This window comes from Columba livia, chromosome 2 (genome assembly GCF_036013475.1).
Source record: "Columba livia isolate bColLiv1 breed racing homer chromosome 2, bColLiv1.pat.W.v2, whole genome shotgun sequence".
Lineage (NCBI taxonomy): Eukaryota > Metazoa > Chordata > Aves > Columbiformes > Columbidae > Columba > Columba livia.
In genome coordinates, this window is record NC_088603.1 from 122,570,099 (window position 1) to 122,589,734 (window position 19,636).

Consider the following 19,636-nt stretch of genomic DNA (forward strand, 5'->3'; position numbering starts at 1 on the left):
GCCAGTGTCCCGGCAGGAGGTTGGGGGGGGGGGGGGGGGGGAGAGACACTCCTCTGTTTCCTACCGTGCACATGCCTGGTAGCGCACGCTCAACTTCACCCGCTGGTTCTCCTGAAACGTGTAGTTTGGGATGGGTGTTTGCTTCATCTCCTAGGCAGCAGGAGTGCGAGGAGCACGCAGAGCTGGGGCTGTTGGAGCTGCCCCTGCTTGCCCCTGCTTGCCCCTGCCTGCCCGTGCTTGCCCCTGCTTGCCCCTGCCTGCCCCTTGCAGCGCGGCCGCCCCGCTGGCTGAGACGGGACCCGGGGGCCGTTAGAGCCGGGGGCCGGGAAGGAGCTTCCCATTGAAAATTGCAGTTTGCATAAATTGCCGATAAATTTCTGAAGATTTGTTGGTTAATGGCTCTGGGCATCTCTTGTTTCTCACGGGCTGCTTAGGGAACTGTGGGACTCTCGGCCCCTTGTGCTGCTGGAAAGGGGCTTGGAGTTAAAAATTTCCATTCATTCAGCAAAATGAAGCAAATCCAACAGTTTTCTCAGCCAAGTGGTGTGCTAAAGGCCTGCATGTCTTAATTTATATCTTTTCTTTACACCTCGGTTGCTTTGGGGGAGTGTGAAACAGCATATTTATGACTGGAATGGACATGTAGGGTGGAAATGAGGAAAGTCACTGATTTTGATTTTTTTTTTTTCTGTTTTATAATTTATTCTACTAATTTTGAGTAAGTTATATCAAAAACGCAACAGTGAAATTAATTCAGCATTCTTTGAATTAATTCTTTACTCAAGCAATAGTCTTGTCTGTTGACATACATGTGCTAGAAACAAAGCCTGCTCCTAACTCTGGAAAGAAATAATTACTAGGGTTCAGGCAACATATCTGTTTTCCTGGGATCTTGTGGCTGATTTTTTGTTTGTTTGTTTTTTTTGTGGTTTGTTTTGTTTTGGTTTGTTTTTGTTTAGGGAGTTAAACTTGTGTAATCAAGAATGTGAAAACTAGGAAAGACCAAAATTAAGTTTTGTTTTGCAAACTGAAGTTGCTATATCATCTCTCCTGAATCTCCATTGTATTGGTATCTTCAATTACATGGCTGCATACCAAGTGTCCTGCAGGATCAGACCAAAGTGTGTGTATATGCGGGGACTGCATAGGAAAGAAAGGACTATAGGAAGAGAAAGGATTACATTTGAAATGGGATTCAAAAGAGTTGGATTTTACTCTTATCTATGCTGGGATTTCCCTTTATATGCTATTAAGTGGCTGCGGGAATGCCCACGTTTTCCAACTTCTCATTCACTTTAAGACACAAGGTTTTATTTTTTATCTATGCAGTTGCTTGTTTGGCAGAAAGGAGGTTTGAAAGGATACACTGTTTTCCTTAATATTGATTCCATAATTCAGCATTTCATATACTAATAATTAATGGTAAAAAACTGCTCAGCAACACAGGGTTGATGTTGGAAAAAGAGCAAACTCGCATCTGTAATGAGCAATGAATGTAAGACTAACAACCAGGCCTGCTTGTAATGTGTCACCTTTTAAAAAATGCTGGGCGAAGCAGTCAACAGCTGTGCTACCTGATGTTATCAGTAACAGTTTGTCTGTGTTCAGTAAACAGAAATTTTAAAGTACTGGTAAAGGAAACCCAGGAGAAGAAAGAAAACCTGCAACTTTTTGAACTGGTTTCTTACTTAACGGAAAGTAAGTAAAATACTAGGCTTTTTATTCCACTGAAGTGTGCAAGGACATTACAGAGGAATAGAAAAATGATTGATTACTTTCTGCTAACATTTCTATGCCTACCGTAAATATTAACAGCAATGTAAACTGTAAAGAGGACAGTGCACAGAGAGCTCTCTATTTTAGAGATACTGTATGTACCATCTATGCCAGGTTTCAGAATAAACAGTGGTTATTACTGAATGCATTTTCATAACTAATAGACACCTGTTCTCCATAACAATCTTACTCTCTAATTACCGTTATAATTTTTTTAACGGTCTCAGTCTGGCACCTCCTATGCTGTTTTTCCAAGATCCCTAGATTGGGTTCCTTGTGTTTATCCAGGGTACTGTTGATTTCAGCCGGGTTCCAGAACACCACAGAGTTGTTTGAAGTTTGCTTTATGGCTTCAACCTGTAACGTGTTTCCAGAGACCATGATGTGGGCACAAAATGTAAACAAAGTTGGAAAATCAAAAAAGTTGTCTTGGTTCATTCCTAGCAAAAGGAGATTTATCTCTTTATGTGAGGAGTGAGGTAAAAATTTAATGGAAATGTTCCTTTTGAGAGTATGAAATTATTCTTTTGGACACTTTACTGTGGGACAGATGATTTGATGCATTTGGAATAATAGTTTAACCTGTCTCAAACCAAGTTTTTAAACATATTTGTGTTTTTGACAGGAAAATCACATCCATCTCTAATACTGAAGTGTTCCTTAACTGAGTGAAAAGAATAAAAAAGGTGATTCCATCCAACCTGAATGGAAGTTTAGGATGCAGATCTCATGTAACATATATCCCTGCTGGCTCTGTGCCAGCTGCTGTCTTAGGAGTTAGCTTCATGTGAAGGCAGCCCTGACCTTGAGGACCCAAACAACACGCTGATGTGCTAAAACCTAAAGTGCCCCTTTAGCCTCCCACAGAAACAGTCACTGTAGCAGGGCCTGGCAGAGCTTTTGAACGGGGTGCAGTGTGCTGGGTGTGAAATGCATTGCTTTCTGATTTACCTAGCGGCAGCTGCACATGACGGGCAATGCGATATTGCAGTCTGGTCACCACGACATTAATGAGATGAGTGTTGGTGACTTTGGCAGAAGGGTTGTGCTTTGAGTTTGGGGGGCTGACAAGTGAAGGGGCCACTTACTGGTAGTGAAAACACATTAACAGAGATGTCCTGAGCACCTGGTGAGGATCCTGAGGGAGCACACAGAGGAAGGGTGTGTAGATACCGGTAACTTCTGACCATGGCCGGGGGAGTCCGTGGGGGAGAGGAGAGAGCTGTGGTCACAGAGGAAGTCCCAGTTTGTGCTATGGCCATGTGTGGAGTGTGCCAGAATGCAGAGAGTTTGATATCTCTGGCTTGTAGAGTCTGCGCCAATAACCCAGTGAGCTCCCATCCTTGTCCAGACAGGGAGTTTTTTTGTCAGCAGTGCTCCACAGTGCAGTATATTGCCACAGTTGCTTTACCAGCACCAGTGCTGACTTGTGGAAAAGCAGGCGATGCCCACATCTTCCACAGCTCCAGCCATGCAAGCAGCTTAACAGGGCCTGTTGGCAGCAACAGAAGTACAGTGTTTCTCGTTTTTTCCCCATGACCCCTGTGTAACCCAAATGGTTTATGAAACCACTCATGAGCAACCTCGCTGAGCGTTGCGTTTTTGTGACTACAGCTGCAGTGTGTCTGAGGGAAGAACAGGGAGTCCCGCAGGGTCAGAGCTGAGTTTGATCTGCAGTGCGTGAAAAAGCTCTGCTGTGTCTGTGCTTCTGAGAGGCCAAGGAAGAGCAGATGGCTGTCAGGTGGGACCAGAGTACCCGAGGGGAACCTGCTGTGCAAGTGCCAGCCTGAGCTGCAGCCCCTTGCTTGTCAGAGCTGGGAAGGCAGTCCATGAGGGAGGCCAGTACTTACTATTGAGTGTAAAGTATTTTGTAGTGTGGGGTAACTTTCCAGTGCATTGAGCCTGTGGTTGGTGCAGTGGGTGTATGGGAGCTGTGAATGATCATTGTTGGGTTTTTGTCACTGGGCTCTTCCTTCTTTCCCTCTGCTTTATTTTCTCCTTGTGTTTTCTGTAATATTGCTTGTAACACCACCTCCTCCAGTCTTGTTTGCAGCAGCAGCCCCTGTTATAGCTATCTCTTACATCCTGGCTGGTTCTGCAGGGCTGTGATCCTCATGAGGGTTGTGCAGAGATGTACCAAACTTGATATTTTTAAAAGGCTTTATTTAAATTAGTGTGTAAAATAAAAGCAGAATACTACAAGATGCATGAAGCATGAATGTGGACTAAACAGGGCAGAGAAGACTAATGACTCTATTCTAGTGTGTATCCTAAATAGGGGTGGGTTACTGCTTCTGCTGTGCTTTTAGCTACCCACTTCTCCTCAACCACAGCATGAAAGTAAGTGCTCAGAGGTTTACATGGGAGAGGCTTGTAAAGCTACAGCTGTAGGGGCTGCATGAGTAGTATGGAAGACAACAGTGAAATGGTAAGATGTGTACAGAAGGATTCCATAATTGCTACAGGGCCCTGATTAGATGACTTCTGGTATCTGTTCACCTTCCCAGAACAACTTTATGTTTGTATGTGAGAAACAAAAACTGTCTACTTGTCATATGGTTTCTCATGGCTGCCATAGAACAACCCATCATTGGTGGTAAGAGCACGAAAATCCTCTTCTCCGTTTTTTCTCAGCACTATTGCAGTGTCTTCCCTGCCTTCACACTGCTACATATTTGCCATCTGAAATAATATGCATTCTTGGGGCAATTTTGGAACTCACTGAGACAGGCTATGTGAAATCTCACTCAGTTTTACTTGCCATGGTCTCCTGTGGGAAAGACAGGCTAAACCTTTACCTCTGTCTGTGGGTACTGCCCCTCAGTTTTTTATAGTTGGTAACAAAATGCCAACTAGTAGGACCCATGCCAAAGCATTAATGGTACAGGTTAAATGGGACAGTTATTAAAAGTGTGGGACCAACTGCAGGATGGGTCTGGGTCATGATGAAGACAGCAGGCCTGGGCACTGCTGCAGATGAGGCATCCTGATTTTGTTAGATCACTCTGTTGGTTACATGCCAAAGGCCTGGCTGCATCCTCAGGAGAGAAGAAGGGAAAACAGCTATGTTAGGAAAGGTCCTGCAGAGTTAATTTCTTATCTGGTCTTGATCCTGGATCTGCCTTGCAGTCCTGTAGGAACTGAAGTACCTGTAGCCCAGTTTTTCTCAAAGATTTTCTTCCCATAGCAGGGTATGCCTTGGCTATGGATGCTTCCTTTTCCTTAGTGGTGAAGAAATGGATCCAAATCCCAATATAGGAAGGGTCCATAATCTGCAGCGCATGTGGGATTTACGTCTGTATTCCTCACCAGGACAGGATCCAGCTCCTGGAGCTTGCAGCAGGTCAGCCTGCCAGAACTAGAGCCATCATGGACATTCACAGTCCCCTGGTATGTGCTGTTCAGAGCCTGTCTTCTGCATTGCTCCAGGTCCAGTTAGCGCTGACACTGAGATGTTCAGCCAGCAGCGATGCAGCAAAGCTCCTCACTGTCCGATTGCCAGGAGAGATTGCTTCGCCCTCCTGCCTGCTCACTCCTGTGAGCATCTCGGTGCACTGAGCTGCATCCAGGCAATATTGCTTACGGCAAGTCTGGCTCTGTGCTAGGGCTTGATTCTGGTTTAGTGGCAATGCCAAGATTATTAAAGGCAATACCTGTGATTCAGGAAAAGGCCTAAGGGAAAGCAGAAGAGCCCAGTCCAAGAGAGGGCATCCAAGGTGAGAGACAGATGCAAAGTGGCATGCAAAGTATGTGAGAGAGAGGGAGCTGGCTGTGGTGAGGCTCCAGGAAGAACGAGTATGGTCCAAGTCTGTGTTTGCAGAAGAGCAGCTGCAGCCAGGTGCTCTGATCTCAGGAGTCAAAGAGTGGGAAAGGAAGGAGAAGGGGCCTGAAAGGAGCTGTGGGTGGTCTGGGGAATTCTGATATAGGCACCTGCAGCTTAATCTGATCCAAAACTTGTTTACCAAAAATGTTTGGAGCAAATTTTAACGGACATGGTGTTTATAAATCAGATCAGCACTTATCTGACTGCAAAGGTTTTAATGTGCTCTTTTAAGACCTTATCTCATCTTATGGGTACAGTCAGACCTGGTAGAATTAGGGTAGAGTTTCATTACCTTGTTGAGTCACAGATTTGTTAATAGGCCAGTTAGGTGCAGAGCTTAACAGCTATTCTGAAAAAAAAAAAAATCTCAAAGGAAATGGAAAAGTCTTCAAGAAGTCAAGTGCAGAAATACCTTCTGAATAAATAAGAAATAAAGAAGTTTAGAAGGGAAAAGACCCTTAGAGGATTAGAAGAACGAGCTTATCTGTAAAAGCTTATGTGCTGTTTAAAAAGAGGTACTGTAGATCCAGTCTAAGCTATATGGTATGCAGGAGACTTCAACCACAGGAAATATGAGGAGGGAAATTTTTTTATATATATTCGATCTTGGTGCAAAAAGCTTGAGCACTTGTAACTCTGTCAGTTTTTGATGCTATACAGATAAATCCTTTTGTTTGGATTGTAAACAGCTTGCGAGTTAAATGTGATTTCACTGGTAACTGAACTCCAAGGCGGTGGAGAATCTGAACCACAGTGCACTGGCATTTCAGCTTAGGAAATGCCCAGCACTCCAGCACAGGCAAAGCGTATTGATGCTCTATGGAACAGTCTGAGAGAGTGCTAGAAGAATCAGGAAAAGCAGAAAAGTCTTGTGTTGGCAGTAAGGAAACTGCTGTGATGATGATGAAACAGTGGTGAAGACACTGAACTGCAGGAATATTAAGGGAGTTTGTGGCAGCTGTCAAGTGCAACATACACTTCAATCAAATAAATTACCTAGCTTAGTGTGGAGTAAAGTTTATGGGTCCAAGATAAAGATATTATATTAAATAACCTGACAGTAATTTCTGGTGTTAAATGCAAAATCCTCAAGTCTGTAAAGTGACTAAAAATGCTGTCAAATTAGAACAGCATTTACATATTAATTGGAAATACCTATTAGAGTGAAATGCCAATTTAATTTATAAAGGAGTAGATGACTATATATAAGTACAAGGCAGTGAAATATCGTATTTCACAGCTTTGTGGAGAGTGTCCTTTAAAACTCTGTTATATATTGCCTGAGAGGTTTAATTGCTGATGGATTCTAATAGACTCTTCTAGAAAGGGTTGTGGTGGTAAAATCCCCTCAGCTATGTGGAACCTCATTTTAACACTGCACTGGTTTACAGAAGCACTTCCCAGAACTGTCATGATAATTCACAAATGTTCTGTCCATCCAGACAGCCTATTATCTGCCTCCAGCACCACAGAAAGCTTCAGAAGTTACACTGAATGTTAACTGCTCAGTAGTTTTGTGGCAATCACAGCTGAAGGGTTTTTTTGCTCTGCAGTTTCCACCCATGCCTGCTCATTTCTGACCCCGTATTCCTCCTCTTCTCCCAGCTGTACCAGCACAGCTATTCACAGAGCTCTCCTGTAAACTGGGATGGTGAACTGAGCCAGAGTTAAGGCAGTTTTATGTCACTGTGTGCACTGCTCACCTGAGATCTTCAGCTTTGTGCAAGCCCCAAACTACCTGCTCTTGCAACGTGCTGTCCCCTACTGTTCCCACCACCTCTGTGCAGGCTCTCCTAAGTGCAGCCATGCAGGGATCTAGGCCAGGAAACTCATCCATCTGAAAACTAGCCTGGCAAAACAAACAGAAAGCATAGGGCATGGCATGGAGATGACATATTACACTGTTCTTTTGGATGGCAAAATTGATTTTGTTTTGTTTTGTTTTTTTTCCAGATTGAAGTTGACATGTCCCGAGGAACTGTATGTCATGCCATGACATGGGAGTGAAGGTCAAGAATACTTAAAGGCTCCTTAGTATTGTCTCTGAAGTCTTTTATTGTAAAATTGCTTCATGTGCTTCCTATTGAAGCTTCCAAATAGCTCTGAAAAAGAGTGCTAATACCCTTAATAAAAGTGCCTGTGCTCTTCTTTGAATGTCTGAGGTTACCTCAAAAGGAAGTAATAAAACCTAGGTCTTCCCACAGTTAATCCATTTGAAGAAGCCCTGAACTCTAGTCTACTTCAGCACTCCTGGCCTCAGCCCTCAAAATTAACATTTCAAGATACTCATGCTTTGTGCTTGATGAGAAACAGTCAAGTGGTGCCTCCTGGTTGTGGACACTTCTCTGCAGAGAAGGGAGAGGATCCTGATCCAAAGCCTCCCAGGAGACTTTGCCTGGGAACTTGTAATGAAGAGATAATGCGACAGAATTTTGGGAAAAATTTTGTTTTGAAGTTCAGGAGATTGGACAAACTCCATTATTCCCTTAAGCAGCTCTCTAGTTTGTGGCAATGAGCAAATCTTTGGGTCCTCTACTCTGGCCTTTTTTTATTTGTTTTTGTTTGGGGGGAACACAGATATTACTGATAATTACTCAGTTTCACTGGTCTCACTAACCATTCATCAGCTAATCAATGATCTCATAGTGAACATTGTAGAACAGCATCAACTCCAAGTATTAAGTAGAAGATGCTTATTTTTATACACGTCCTTAGTCAAAAGCTAAGCACAAGTGTCTGTCCTGTATATGAGCTAAAATTAAATTAATTTTTTAAGTAATTTACAAGTCAGAGTTTCCACTAGTACAAAATATAATAATATTGCATGAGACTGTAGACAGGGATAATAGTTAATATGTAATTTACTGCTTCTAAGTTCGGTGGTTTTGGTTTTTTTTTTGTCCTGTAGACTGTTCTTGACTGAGTAATAAACTTCATAGTCTTGGCTTTAATGAGAAGGTCATTAAGTGTAGGAATGTTAAACTAGCCTGCAAAAAATTGCTTCATTTGGCTGCTGTGTACCAGTCTGTGTTCACCTTGAATTTTTGTGTGTCTAGAGACAGTAGCCAGCTGGCACTGTGATTTAATGGAAACTACATGTTGTATTTCCTTGGACTCTGTTGAATATCTCATAGCTTTTCTCTTTACTCTGCTGCTGCAGTTCTGCCAACTGGAAAGTAGCATCAGGGTGGTTGGGAACAAAATTTTACGTGAGAGGATCATGTTTCTAAGTAGGGATTGCCTTCCCATTTGAAAACTGGATTGCGGCAATTAGAAACAATGCACACCAGGATGCAGACAAAGATGCACGCACAGACAGAGATCTTGTTCAGGAAGGAGTACAGAGCTGGGCAGAGCAGAGAGCTGAGCCAGGATGAGGCCTTCTTTATTAGTCAGTGGCAATTTATAGGATTTACGGATACGGACCTGGACTAAGATGTTGCATAAGATGTTTTTCCAATAATTGTTATTAAAAACACATCACACTTGTGTTATCTTTGTTTCAGTTACGTTCCCACTCATTCACAAACCAGGCCCAAGGACATTCACACATCATACATATGGGGGCGGTTTTCCGACCCGAGATATCATTCTCACTGGTCTGGGCTATCACTTCTTACGCTCATAAAAACTATACTTCTGTATAATCTGTCCAAGGCCCTTTAGCTGGAACTGCTGTTCCTACACTGGATGAATCAATTTTATTTAGTTTCCATTCTTATATTCTGTGAAAATTAATGAGAATATTTGTGAGATTATTTGGGGGCAGATGATATTTCTACAGGTACTAGCTTGCCAACTGTTCGAGAAAATTGTGTTCTTTTCACTTTTATGTCAACAATGATAACTTGAACATAAGTATTATGATAAAGTTATCCAATGGTGTGTGGTATGTGTACAACAGCTTCTATTATATTGATAATATTTTCTATAAGCGAGCTGGCCCCCTTATGCAGAAATATTATTCTAAATATTGACAATGGATTTCATTCTTTCCTGAGCCTGAATTCCAGCTCCCTAATAGCCTAGCATCACTTTCAAATTAAGAGTATTATGTTAGGTCTGTATCAGCTCTGCATTTGAGTGCACACTGTCCAGATCTTCTCACAGCCTCCACGTTAGTTGAGGTTGGCTTGAGCCTGGAGCAAACCCTGGCTTACCGAACAAGGAGAATGAGGCACAAGGAGGATTCAGGCAGCGTGAGCACAGCCAGGGTGAATCATGTGGTGCAGCAAACCAAAGTCCATACCCAGAAATGACAATGGACATGTCCGAGAAGGAAAGAGAAAGGAACATGCATGATGGCTTCTCTGAGTCTAGTTTACTCTTCTGTAATACGGCTGCTGAGATAGGCTGGTGGTGCAGCTCACATGCTGGCTACTGCCAGGAGAAACACAAACTAAGGTTTGTTTGCAGACAGAACCTGGTGCTTGTGCAAAAGGGAAGTGCCAGTGTTTCATTCTTAACTTGCCAAGAGCAATAGGTCTGATGGCTACTGACTGGTCTCTTTGCTCATCATAAAGATTTCTTTAGCATGTGAGATAGCTCTGTTTTGCTTGTTTATTTACATGTGAAGTTTCTTTTATAAGAAGTGTGCAAGGGTTGAGTGGGTACTCTGCTGCACTAGCAAAGGTCTTTGTTCTGGTTCTATGTAGTTTGGTGTACTCCTCTGCCCATCAGTTTTGATGTGAATTGAAGATGATCAGTATGACAGAGATCCAGTTAATGGTTAAAGAAGAGACTCTAGTTAGTTTCCATTCTACTCTTCTCTATATTCCACGGTGGATATCATACTCATCATAAAGAGTTGCAAGGGTATATTTATAATGGAAGAAGTGAGATTAAATGATCACAAACTTAATCACAGCATAATGCTCTTCTTGAAACCCATGGTAGTTATTTGCTTTTGGCTTTACCCTTCAACTGCACCTATATCTTGTTTCTTATCTTCTAACTCACCTAATCAAGTCCTCACTGGTTTACCTTGTTATTATAATAATATGAACAATGCTAGTTTTGGTCCTGTGTGAAATATTTATGTTTATCTCTATTTTTTCTAATATGATCCTGATTAGAATACTTAATTTCTGAAAGATGTGGGTTTTTTGTCGTTGTTTTTTTTTTTTTTTTTTTAATCGTTAAGTCTATGAGTGTAATTAGAAAAATTAGGAGATTACAGGTGAGATTTAAAGACTAGCTAGGAAGACATAACTGAAAGAATAATTGCTGTTTTGTCCTTTTAATACTTGCCTAAGTGTAAGACTAGGCAGGTGAAAAGGAGCAGTGGGAAGAGAGGAGGATGTTAGCTGAAGGATGAAGAGTACAAAATAGCAGTGCGTGCTGTTCTCAAGTACTTACGGGAAAATTTTGTCTCTGTAGATATTAAAAGTTGTGACAAACACTTTACTGAAACATTCCTAAGTAAGTAATGGCCACTCTGTTAAAAATGCCATCCTTCTGCTCGTACTAATATTGTTATTGTAATGCATGCCTAATTGTGAAGCTCTATTAATAATGGTGTCACTTGGGTTTTTACTAGCGTTGTGCAGGCAGTGCCTTTTTCCCAGTTTCTAAGAGAAAACTGTGCATTATCATGGTATCTTCACATCAATTAAATGTCTGTAAACAGAGACGTTCTTGTTTGCCTATCCTTTGCCTCAAAAGGAGTTAAACTGCTGGCTACCTTCCTTTGCTGTTTTTTGCATGGAAGCATGTTCTTCCATTCAGATTTTTGGAAGTAAGGATAAGATAAGGATAGGAGTGGCACAAACTCAGGCTCTCATTCCCCACAGAAGCAAAAAATGTGCTCTAGACATAAGGCAATGTTCTCATGACTGTGGAAAAACATATTTGTGTATTCCAATAAAATGTTCTGTTTAACAGAGTAGAACTACATGTAGGGACTGCATCAGTCAGGTGGATGGCTTTTTCAAAGTATCTTTAGATATAAGTAGAAAAATTGTTCCAAAACAACTATGTTTTGTTTCAACTTTGCAATCTGGCATTTTACGTGTAGTTGTGTTACTCACAAAATACTCTAGAATAGGAATATAGATTTTTGTTATTAATATTCCTGTGAGCAGTCAGAGTAAGAATATTTTTTAGACTAGAATTTGATGCCTCTAGACAATCTTTCCTGGTCAGGCAAATAAAATACTGTTGATAGATACATATGTATTGACATTAAAGAACTTTAAAAGTATATATTTTTAAAAAAGTGGGTTTTTTTTTCCCACATAAAAATGTATTCCTTTTTTTTTTGACATTGTCTTAGTTATTTTTCTGCAATTGCCCCATGTTAATCTGACTTTTACTTCTGATAATAGCTGTCTGCAAACAAAATTTGGCTAATTTTCTGTTAATTACAATGTTTCTCTGGAATAAACCAAAAGTCTTCCAAGACACTTAAAAAGCCAAGGCCTCAAGCACATTGAATCCAATGCAGTAAAGATTTCCCCCACAAATCCCACCTTTTGCTTCCTTTTTTTGTTGTAAATGAATCTTTCCTGGAGAGCAAGACATGTCTGTGAAAGTTAAAACTTATATACAACCACCCTGGTTAAAATGCTTTGCATCTCATGCTAATCCTTTTTTTCAAATTCTAAAATATTACCAGTGCACTAGGAAGCCCTCTGTGCGAAATGTTGAGTTTTGAAGCAAATTAACAGCCAGGGAGCCATGAAACGTGTGTCGTCATTTCAGAAGGAGAAACACTAGTTTTCATGTGGCTCATGCTGCTCAGTTTCATGTACAAGATTGCTGTGGCAATCAGACAAGCACACACTTGGCAAGTCTCTAACCAGCCAAATTCTTGCATTAACATCAGAGACATGTAGTGTTGAAACTCGCACAAAAATGTTAGGTTGTGTTAGAAGCTGAGTTGTCGTGGTTTAACTCCAGCCAACAACTAAGCCACATGCAGCCAGTCATTCACTTTCCCCTGCAGTGGGGTGGGGAGAGAATCACTTATGGGTTAAGACAGTTTAATAGGCAAAGCAAAAGCCATGTACACAAGCAAAGCAAAAGAAGGAATTCACTCACTGCTTCCCATGGGCAGGCAGGTGTTCAGCCATCTCCAGGAAAGCCGGGCTCCATCACGTGTAATGGTTACTTGGGAAGGCAAACACCATCACTCCAAACATCTGCTGCCTTCTTCTTCTCCCAGTTTTACATGCTCAGCATGGTGTCATAAGGTAAGGAATTTCCCTTTGGTCAGGTGGGGTCAGCTCTCCCAGCTGTGTCCCCTTCCAACTACTTGTGCACCCCCAGCCCACTCACTGTTGGGGTGGGGTGAGAAGCAGAAATGGCCTTGACGCTGTGTAAGCTCTGCTCAGCCTTCTCTGTAATATTAACACTGATTCCAGCATGAATCCAAAACATAGCCCTATACTAGCTACTATGGAGAAAATTAACTCTATCCCAGCCAAAACTAGCACATGAATACAACCAAATACATGGCTCCAGACTCTAGATGTGTCTGAAAAATCTGAACAAAAGGAGATGGAGACAGACTGATAGTGCTGTTCAGGCATTAAAAGTGTGTTACGCACCACATTCTTGTTTGAGCAAGAAACTGTCAACCTGGAATCAATAGCTGGGTATTTTTGCCTATCTTGTGTTCAGGAGACCAGCACCACTCACAGATACTGCTCAGCCTTCTTCCTCAGGACTGCTTTTGTAAATAGGGGCTGCAGAACTGGGCCCTAAATGCGCACCTTACAGCATAACCTTGAACTTTTGGATATTCGTGACAAAGAGGCAGGGGAAAAGCTTTTTTTTTTTTAAAGTGTGGCCCTAAAGGCAATTTTATCTAGCTGTGCCACTCAACTCACATTTTTTTTTTAATGCTAAACCTTTAGATTGACATCTAGAAACAAGCAGTTAAAAATAGGTCACCTCAGCAGTGCCTTCCCACACAGTAAGAGGTATCCTTAAAGGGATGACCCAGCAGTGTTGGAAGGAAATCATAGAATGTCCTGAGCTGGAAAGGACCCACAAAGAAATAGAGTTTTATGCTTGGTTTCTAATCTTTTCTTATGCACAAAATACGTGGAAGTATATATATGAATGCTGTCTTCCAAACAATTCAAATAGTACTTTGCCAAATGAGTTTGCAGTTCCACTGCTGTATGGGTATAATCTCCCACAGAATTTATTTCTCTTCCACTGTAGCGTAAGTAATGTATCATTTCCATGAACTTTTAATTTTGTGCAGATGCACTTTAAGATATTGGGTAGTATTTCATCAAGTTGCCCGTTACTTTGTTATTGTTGGCCCCGAATTTTAGGACATTATATCCCCTAGGTTGCAAAGTTACCAGTCTGCCAAATAGCTATTTGTTACTGATGCTGTATTCCTGGCTTAATGATTGCTTACCCTATTACAGCAACATTATTCAGACCCTTTCTGGGCTGTTTGCTCCTGGAGCTGTTGCTTTTCAGTGCACGGCACTAAATAAATTGGTCGTCTATACCCCAAAATACAGTGGAATGGAAGATTAAACTGAGATGTCGTCATTGTATTAATTTCCCAGGGAGGAAGCAGTGAGTTTACTTGAACCAGACTGTCTGCTGTTGCTAAGATACTGGCATATGAACAAAACTTCATGGTCAAAAAAAAAGTGAACACATGTGAAAGAATCAGCCCTAGGCAGTTGATCTCTTCCCACAGTAGAAAGCTATCGTCCATCAGCACAGTCACCAGAGGGCTACATACACTTAACAAGCACTTTAACATACTGGTGGTGGAGCTCAACAGAGGTGTATTTGTCCAGAAAGTGTTTAAAGCAAATGTCCATGTGTAAATTTGTTACACTTCGTTGCCTAATCCAAAACTGGTTTAGCCAGTGCTTCAGGGATCTCTCTCTTTGTATGTAGGATGTATTACACAGGCCATAACTGATGCTTCCATTTGTTGTGCATTCAGACTTGCTCCACAGGGCAGGGAAGAAATTCTGGAGCAAGTCAGAGTCCAAAGTACTGACTGGAAACCTTTTCTCCTGTACTGATCAGAATTCTCCAAGATTCTTAAGAATTAAATGCTTGTAGTTATTAGACTACAAACAGCACAGTTCCTCAAAAAGATTCAGTAATCTGTGAAGTGAGAAACCTTACTAATCTGGCTTTTTGCAATACAAACAAAGACAATAATGGATCTTGTTCAAGCAAACAAATGATTAAATGTGACAGTGCACATTAAGCATTGGGTGTGGGAAACAGTCAATACTAATGGAATCTGTTAGTGGAAATATCCTCTGAAGCATCTGGTAGTTGAGGTGGATTGAAAACAGTGAAAAGATGGATACAATAACAATCCAGTACTGTGGCGAACACTAAAAGCCTTCACAAGCAGCAGAAGGATTAGCAAAAATAAACGAATCACAGGCCGTGAATTAATGAGACTTCAGTAAAGACAGATGCTAAAATGACTGAAGACGTAAACCTGAATGATTGTTACCATAGTTCAATAAATGTGCTTCTCTCCTCATGCAACATAACCAGTCCTCTACTATTAATGGTGTGTATAAGAACTCAATTCAATGGGAAATGGAATTGCTAGAGAAATCCAATAGCAGAAATAAATCTAAGTTGAATAATTGGAGACCAGACCAGAAAACAAAGCTAAAGAAAATGGGACCTGTGCTAGTTTTTTCATAAACTTTGTAGCAGCATTATCATTAAATCTGCTTCAAACAGCATTTTAAAGTGAAGACACTGTGCTGAACTAGACAAAATGTAATATTACTTCCAAGAATGGGCTCAACTTTGAACACCTACAAAAGTTTGGTGTTTTTGAAAAGTACCTGTCAGAGAAGTGGAATGGCTTAGTTTGTTCATTTGAGTGGTTGCGTGTTAGCAATTGCTGGAACATCCCAGACATTCACAATCGAGGGCAGACTCATCCCATGCTTGAACTCATTCCTTAATGTCTAGTCCTTTCCTGTTCCCCTGGCACTAAGGAAATGTATCCTGCCAGAGGGGCTACTAGAGAATTGGCTCCTGCATAGAGTAGCTCTGCTGGTGGAAGCAGAAGACTTCCTTTTTTCTTGCAGCTATGCCCATTAGCAGGTACAGACACTTTGCAAACCTCAGAGCATGCATGGTGTTGCTTCTAGCTGTGGAAATACATATTTTAAATAACATACATTAACAGCTGGTCATACTTAGTTCACTTTCTAGCAAGGGTGAGATGTTTGTTTTGGGTGGTTGCACCTACAAGGTGCAAACCACCTTCTGCTGCCTGCCTGTCCTGGATTCATGGAGCTGTTACAGGCAGCTGCCACATCCCCATCACTGCCCTGTTTGCCTAGGTGGCATGAGTAGCTCTAGTGAGCCCGCAAAACCGATTCTGTGTCTCATTTTCTTGATCACCTGTCTTACAATAATGCATCATTTCAGTCATATTTTGTATGCTCCGAGTCAGAGAAGTGTCTCTATGTATTTGTGTGGATAAATATATGTATTACGAAGCAATATGGCAGCAAAACCTTTGGGGGTTTACAAATCCAGAATGTCATGTGGCTGTTAACCAGTATACTGAAAAATTACAGAGCTCTGAACTGCTGAGACAGAGACCATGAGCTTAGAAATTGTGTTTTGTGCTTTACTGAGCAAGTTCAAGTGTGGCTGGACATTTCTGGCTCTTTTAGAAAGTCTCCTCCTGCAGTCCAGCCCAAGTTCTCATGATGTTCTTGTTTGCCAGGTGAGTTTTAAGGGTCTGAAATCAGTCACTGGAGCTTTGTGAATGTAACTGAGCTCTTTGCATTTTCTCAGCTGACTTAATCATGCTTCTCTTTCTGAGCCCTTACAAGACATTACTGATCTATGTATAGGGGTGTTCAGATTGCATAAAAAATATTCAATTAGTGAAGACTGGATAGCAATATATTATCAGTGAGATGTGATAAGCTATATCCATGAGGGAACATTATTTTTCCTATTTTGTTATTGCTGATAATTCTAACTACCTGAGGAGTGTCATTGAAACATGGATGTCTCTCTCCATATCCCTTGCTGTGGGTACCTTGCAAATTCTTCATGACTTTATAAAGTTAAATAGGTGACGTTATCATCTGGACATTTTGGAGATACTCACTCCTGGGAAAAGAGTTATTCACTCCTGAGAAAACAAACCTTATGTGTGGAGGCTCAGCTCAGCATCGTTGCAGAGGGGAAGGAGGTCCCTGGCTTGGTGGCTGATGTGTCTCAGAGCTGTAGATGCAGGCTGCAGAATCAGGCACATGTCAAAGCATTCACTATGCTCAGTCTTTGTTTACAATTTTTTACAACTTAGCCTTTTTATTTTTTTAGATACAAATGGAATTATGTGATTCTGGAGTTGAAGGTCAAGCCTTAACCCAACCTTCTGGAAGCCTCTTTTGAACAGACTTGTCCTGATGGCTTCTCTTGGCCTGGCTGTTCAACAGTTGACCAATAAAGGATAAAATTAATTACATTAAAGTCACCTATTTAGACCTGCATTTTAGGAGTGTTTAAATTACGCTTTGCATGCTGTTCAGCTCCTTGGAGATGATAGGTTTTTCCTGTTTTCAGAATAAATAAAAGGAGGTGTGAATAACAGTTGTATTATGCACTTTAAAATTGTTTTTAAAAATCATATAAAAGCCTATTTTCATATGAAGCCTATTTTTGTTCCAAGTTATCAGGACAAAATCTGTAATGAGTTATTTGGAGATAACAAAATTAAAGTAGTAGAGAACAAAATATAAGTGAAATCAGAATCTAACACGACAAACTTAAGAAATATCGGAATAATTAATTACAGTAAAAATTAGTCCAGTTTTAAATTTCTTTCACAGTCACTAAAATGGTATTTAAATCAACATTAGCTAAAATTTGAAAAATAACCCTGTAATGGATGAGCAGTTGCATTTCTTGTGAGCTGCTTCACAGGGAGCCATTATATATGCATTTATTTGGAAGTGACTTGTTTCCATATTCCACTTCCATCTTCCTCTTTAAATTGTATTAGTTAAAATTCTTCATAAAATTAAAATGTCATGTTGAAGTGAGGACTAGCAGCACTTGCTGGAATATATTTTATTTCCTATTACACTGTGTCAAACCTATAATAATTATAGCAGTGAAATTATTTCAGATTTGTACCATCTTCAGAACAGAATCTGAGTTTAGAAACTCTGATTTTGATGTCCTGTAACTTTCTCATTCATATTAAATGATACTGGTGTGCCTCAGGTAGAGAAGACCTATTCAGGCAAGGCCATTAGGGCTGCTATGTTATGGAAAGATATTTCTGTTTAACATGCTTTTGAGAGGTAGCACAGTCTCGTTGAAATATTTTCTACTTTGAGACCCTCAGACTGCTGGAATTCTTTTGTGTAGTTCAGCCAAGACTTTAATTTTTGTCATTTCAAAGCAGCTGGGGAGTGGAGCGGTGAGAGGAGGGTCCCCCATGCCAAGTGGGAGTTGCTCAGCACAGGGCTCTGCCAGCACTGCCACTGAGTAATCACAGCTGAGAACTGCAGGGGGAGAGCTGGGGGACTAGAGGAGCACAGAGAGCACAGAGCAGAACCACATAGCGGGATCTGAGAAGATATTATTAGGGGGTTGGGAATAGCTGGGCTGAAAGTTGCTGTTGGGTTGAGCTGCTTGAAAGCACTGTGGATGATTGCAGCTGTAAGGAGTGTTTTTCTTTTCTCCCTTTCACACAGCTCCCAAATTGCCTAGTGGTAATTCCAAGGACCATCACTGCTTTGTGAGAATGGAAGACTATTTCAGAAACAAACGGCACTTATTTGCTTTATCCTAAAGCCAAGAGTTTTGTGGATAGCAAGAGAGAGTCAAGACTGAGAGCTTCATATATCACAGATGCAACTAAGCAGATACATTTTATAATGGACAAGGATATTGCACTTGTTTTTCCAGGAAAAACGACTGTGTATTTTTAAAAAATGCAGTAACATACCTGCATTAACCACTCTGCAGCCAATTTCAAGGTACCTCATGCAAATTATATTTTGGAGAACTGTATCAAATCCATGTGCATTTTTTCCAGCTGAGACAGCTTGTGTGGGACTCATCTCACCCACCTTTGTAATTCCCAGTAATTAGGCTCTATCTGCAGCTAGTGGAAGCAGAGTGAAACCTCTGGATTGCATTTATCTGCTCATGAGATAAAGTGAATTGTTCTCTCAAGCAACTTGGTTTTCTTTGTTGACTACACAGGCAACCCAGAGGATAACCTAGCTCTTACATAGCTAAGGCCAGTTGAAATGTATTCTGCTCACATCATACCACATCCCTAAGGAAAAATTTACCCACCACTGCCTTAATATCTTTCCTTCACATTATTATGCAAAAAGTATTTAAACTATTTGTGAGGGATCCTGCATCAGCTAGAACTTTGAGATAGAACTGCACCACCTCTTCTTTGAAGGAATTGTCCAGAAGGTTCTCAGTCTCCATGGGCTTGGTTTTAGGACACAAAGTCTAAACTAGAACAAAAAACCTTCCATCTGCTTGTTGAAGCATGCTAGGTGAAAAAGGTATAAAAATAAATTTCTCCTTAGTAGTTTTTTGCAGGCTGGGTCACGCAGAATCACAGATTCACAGAATGGTTGGGGTTGGAAGGTGTCTCTGGAGATCATCTAGTCCAACCCACCTGCTGAAGCAGGTTCACCTAGAGTGGATTGCACAGCAATGTGTCCAGGCAGGTGTTGAAAGTCTCCAGAGAAGGAGACTCCATAACCTCTCTGGGCAGCCTGTTCCAGTGCTCTGGCACCCTCAAAGTAAAGAAGTTTCTCCTCATATTCAGATGGAACCTTCTTTGCTTCAGTCTGTGCCTGTTGCCCATCATCCTATTGTTGGGCACCACAGAAAGGAGTCTGGTCCCATCCTCTTGTACATTTCCTCTAGTTTTGCTTTCTCTTTTCTACACCTTTAACCCCTCAAAAAGGAGAAAAGCAACTTCTCTTTTAAGGTAATTTCCAAAACGGAACTGTACTAACCTCAGGCTAATCCATTCAACCTGCCTGGGAACCCAAGAGCCCTTTTCTC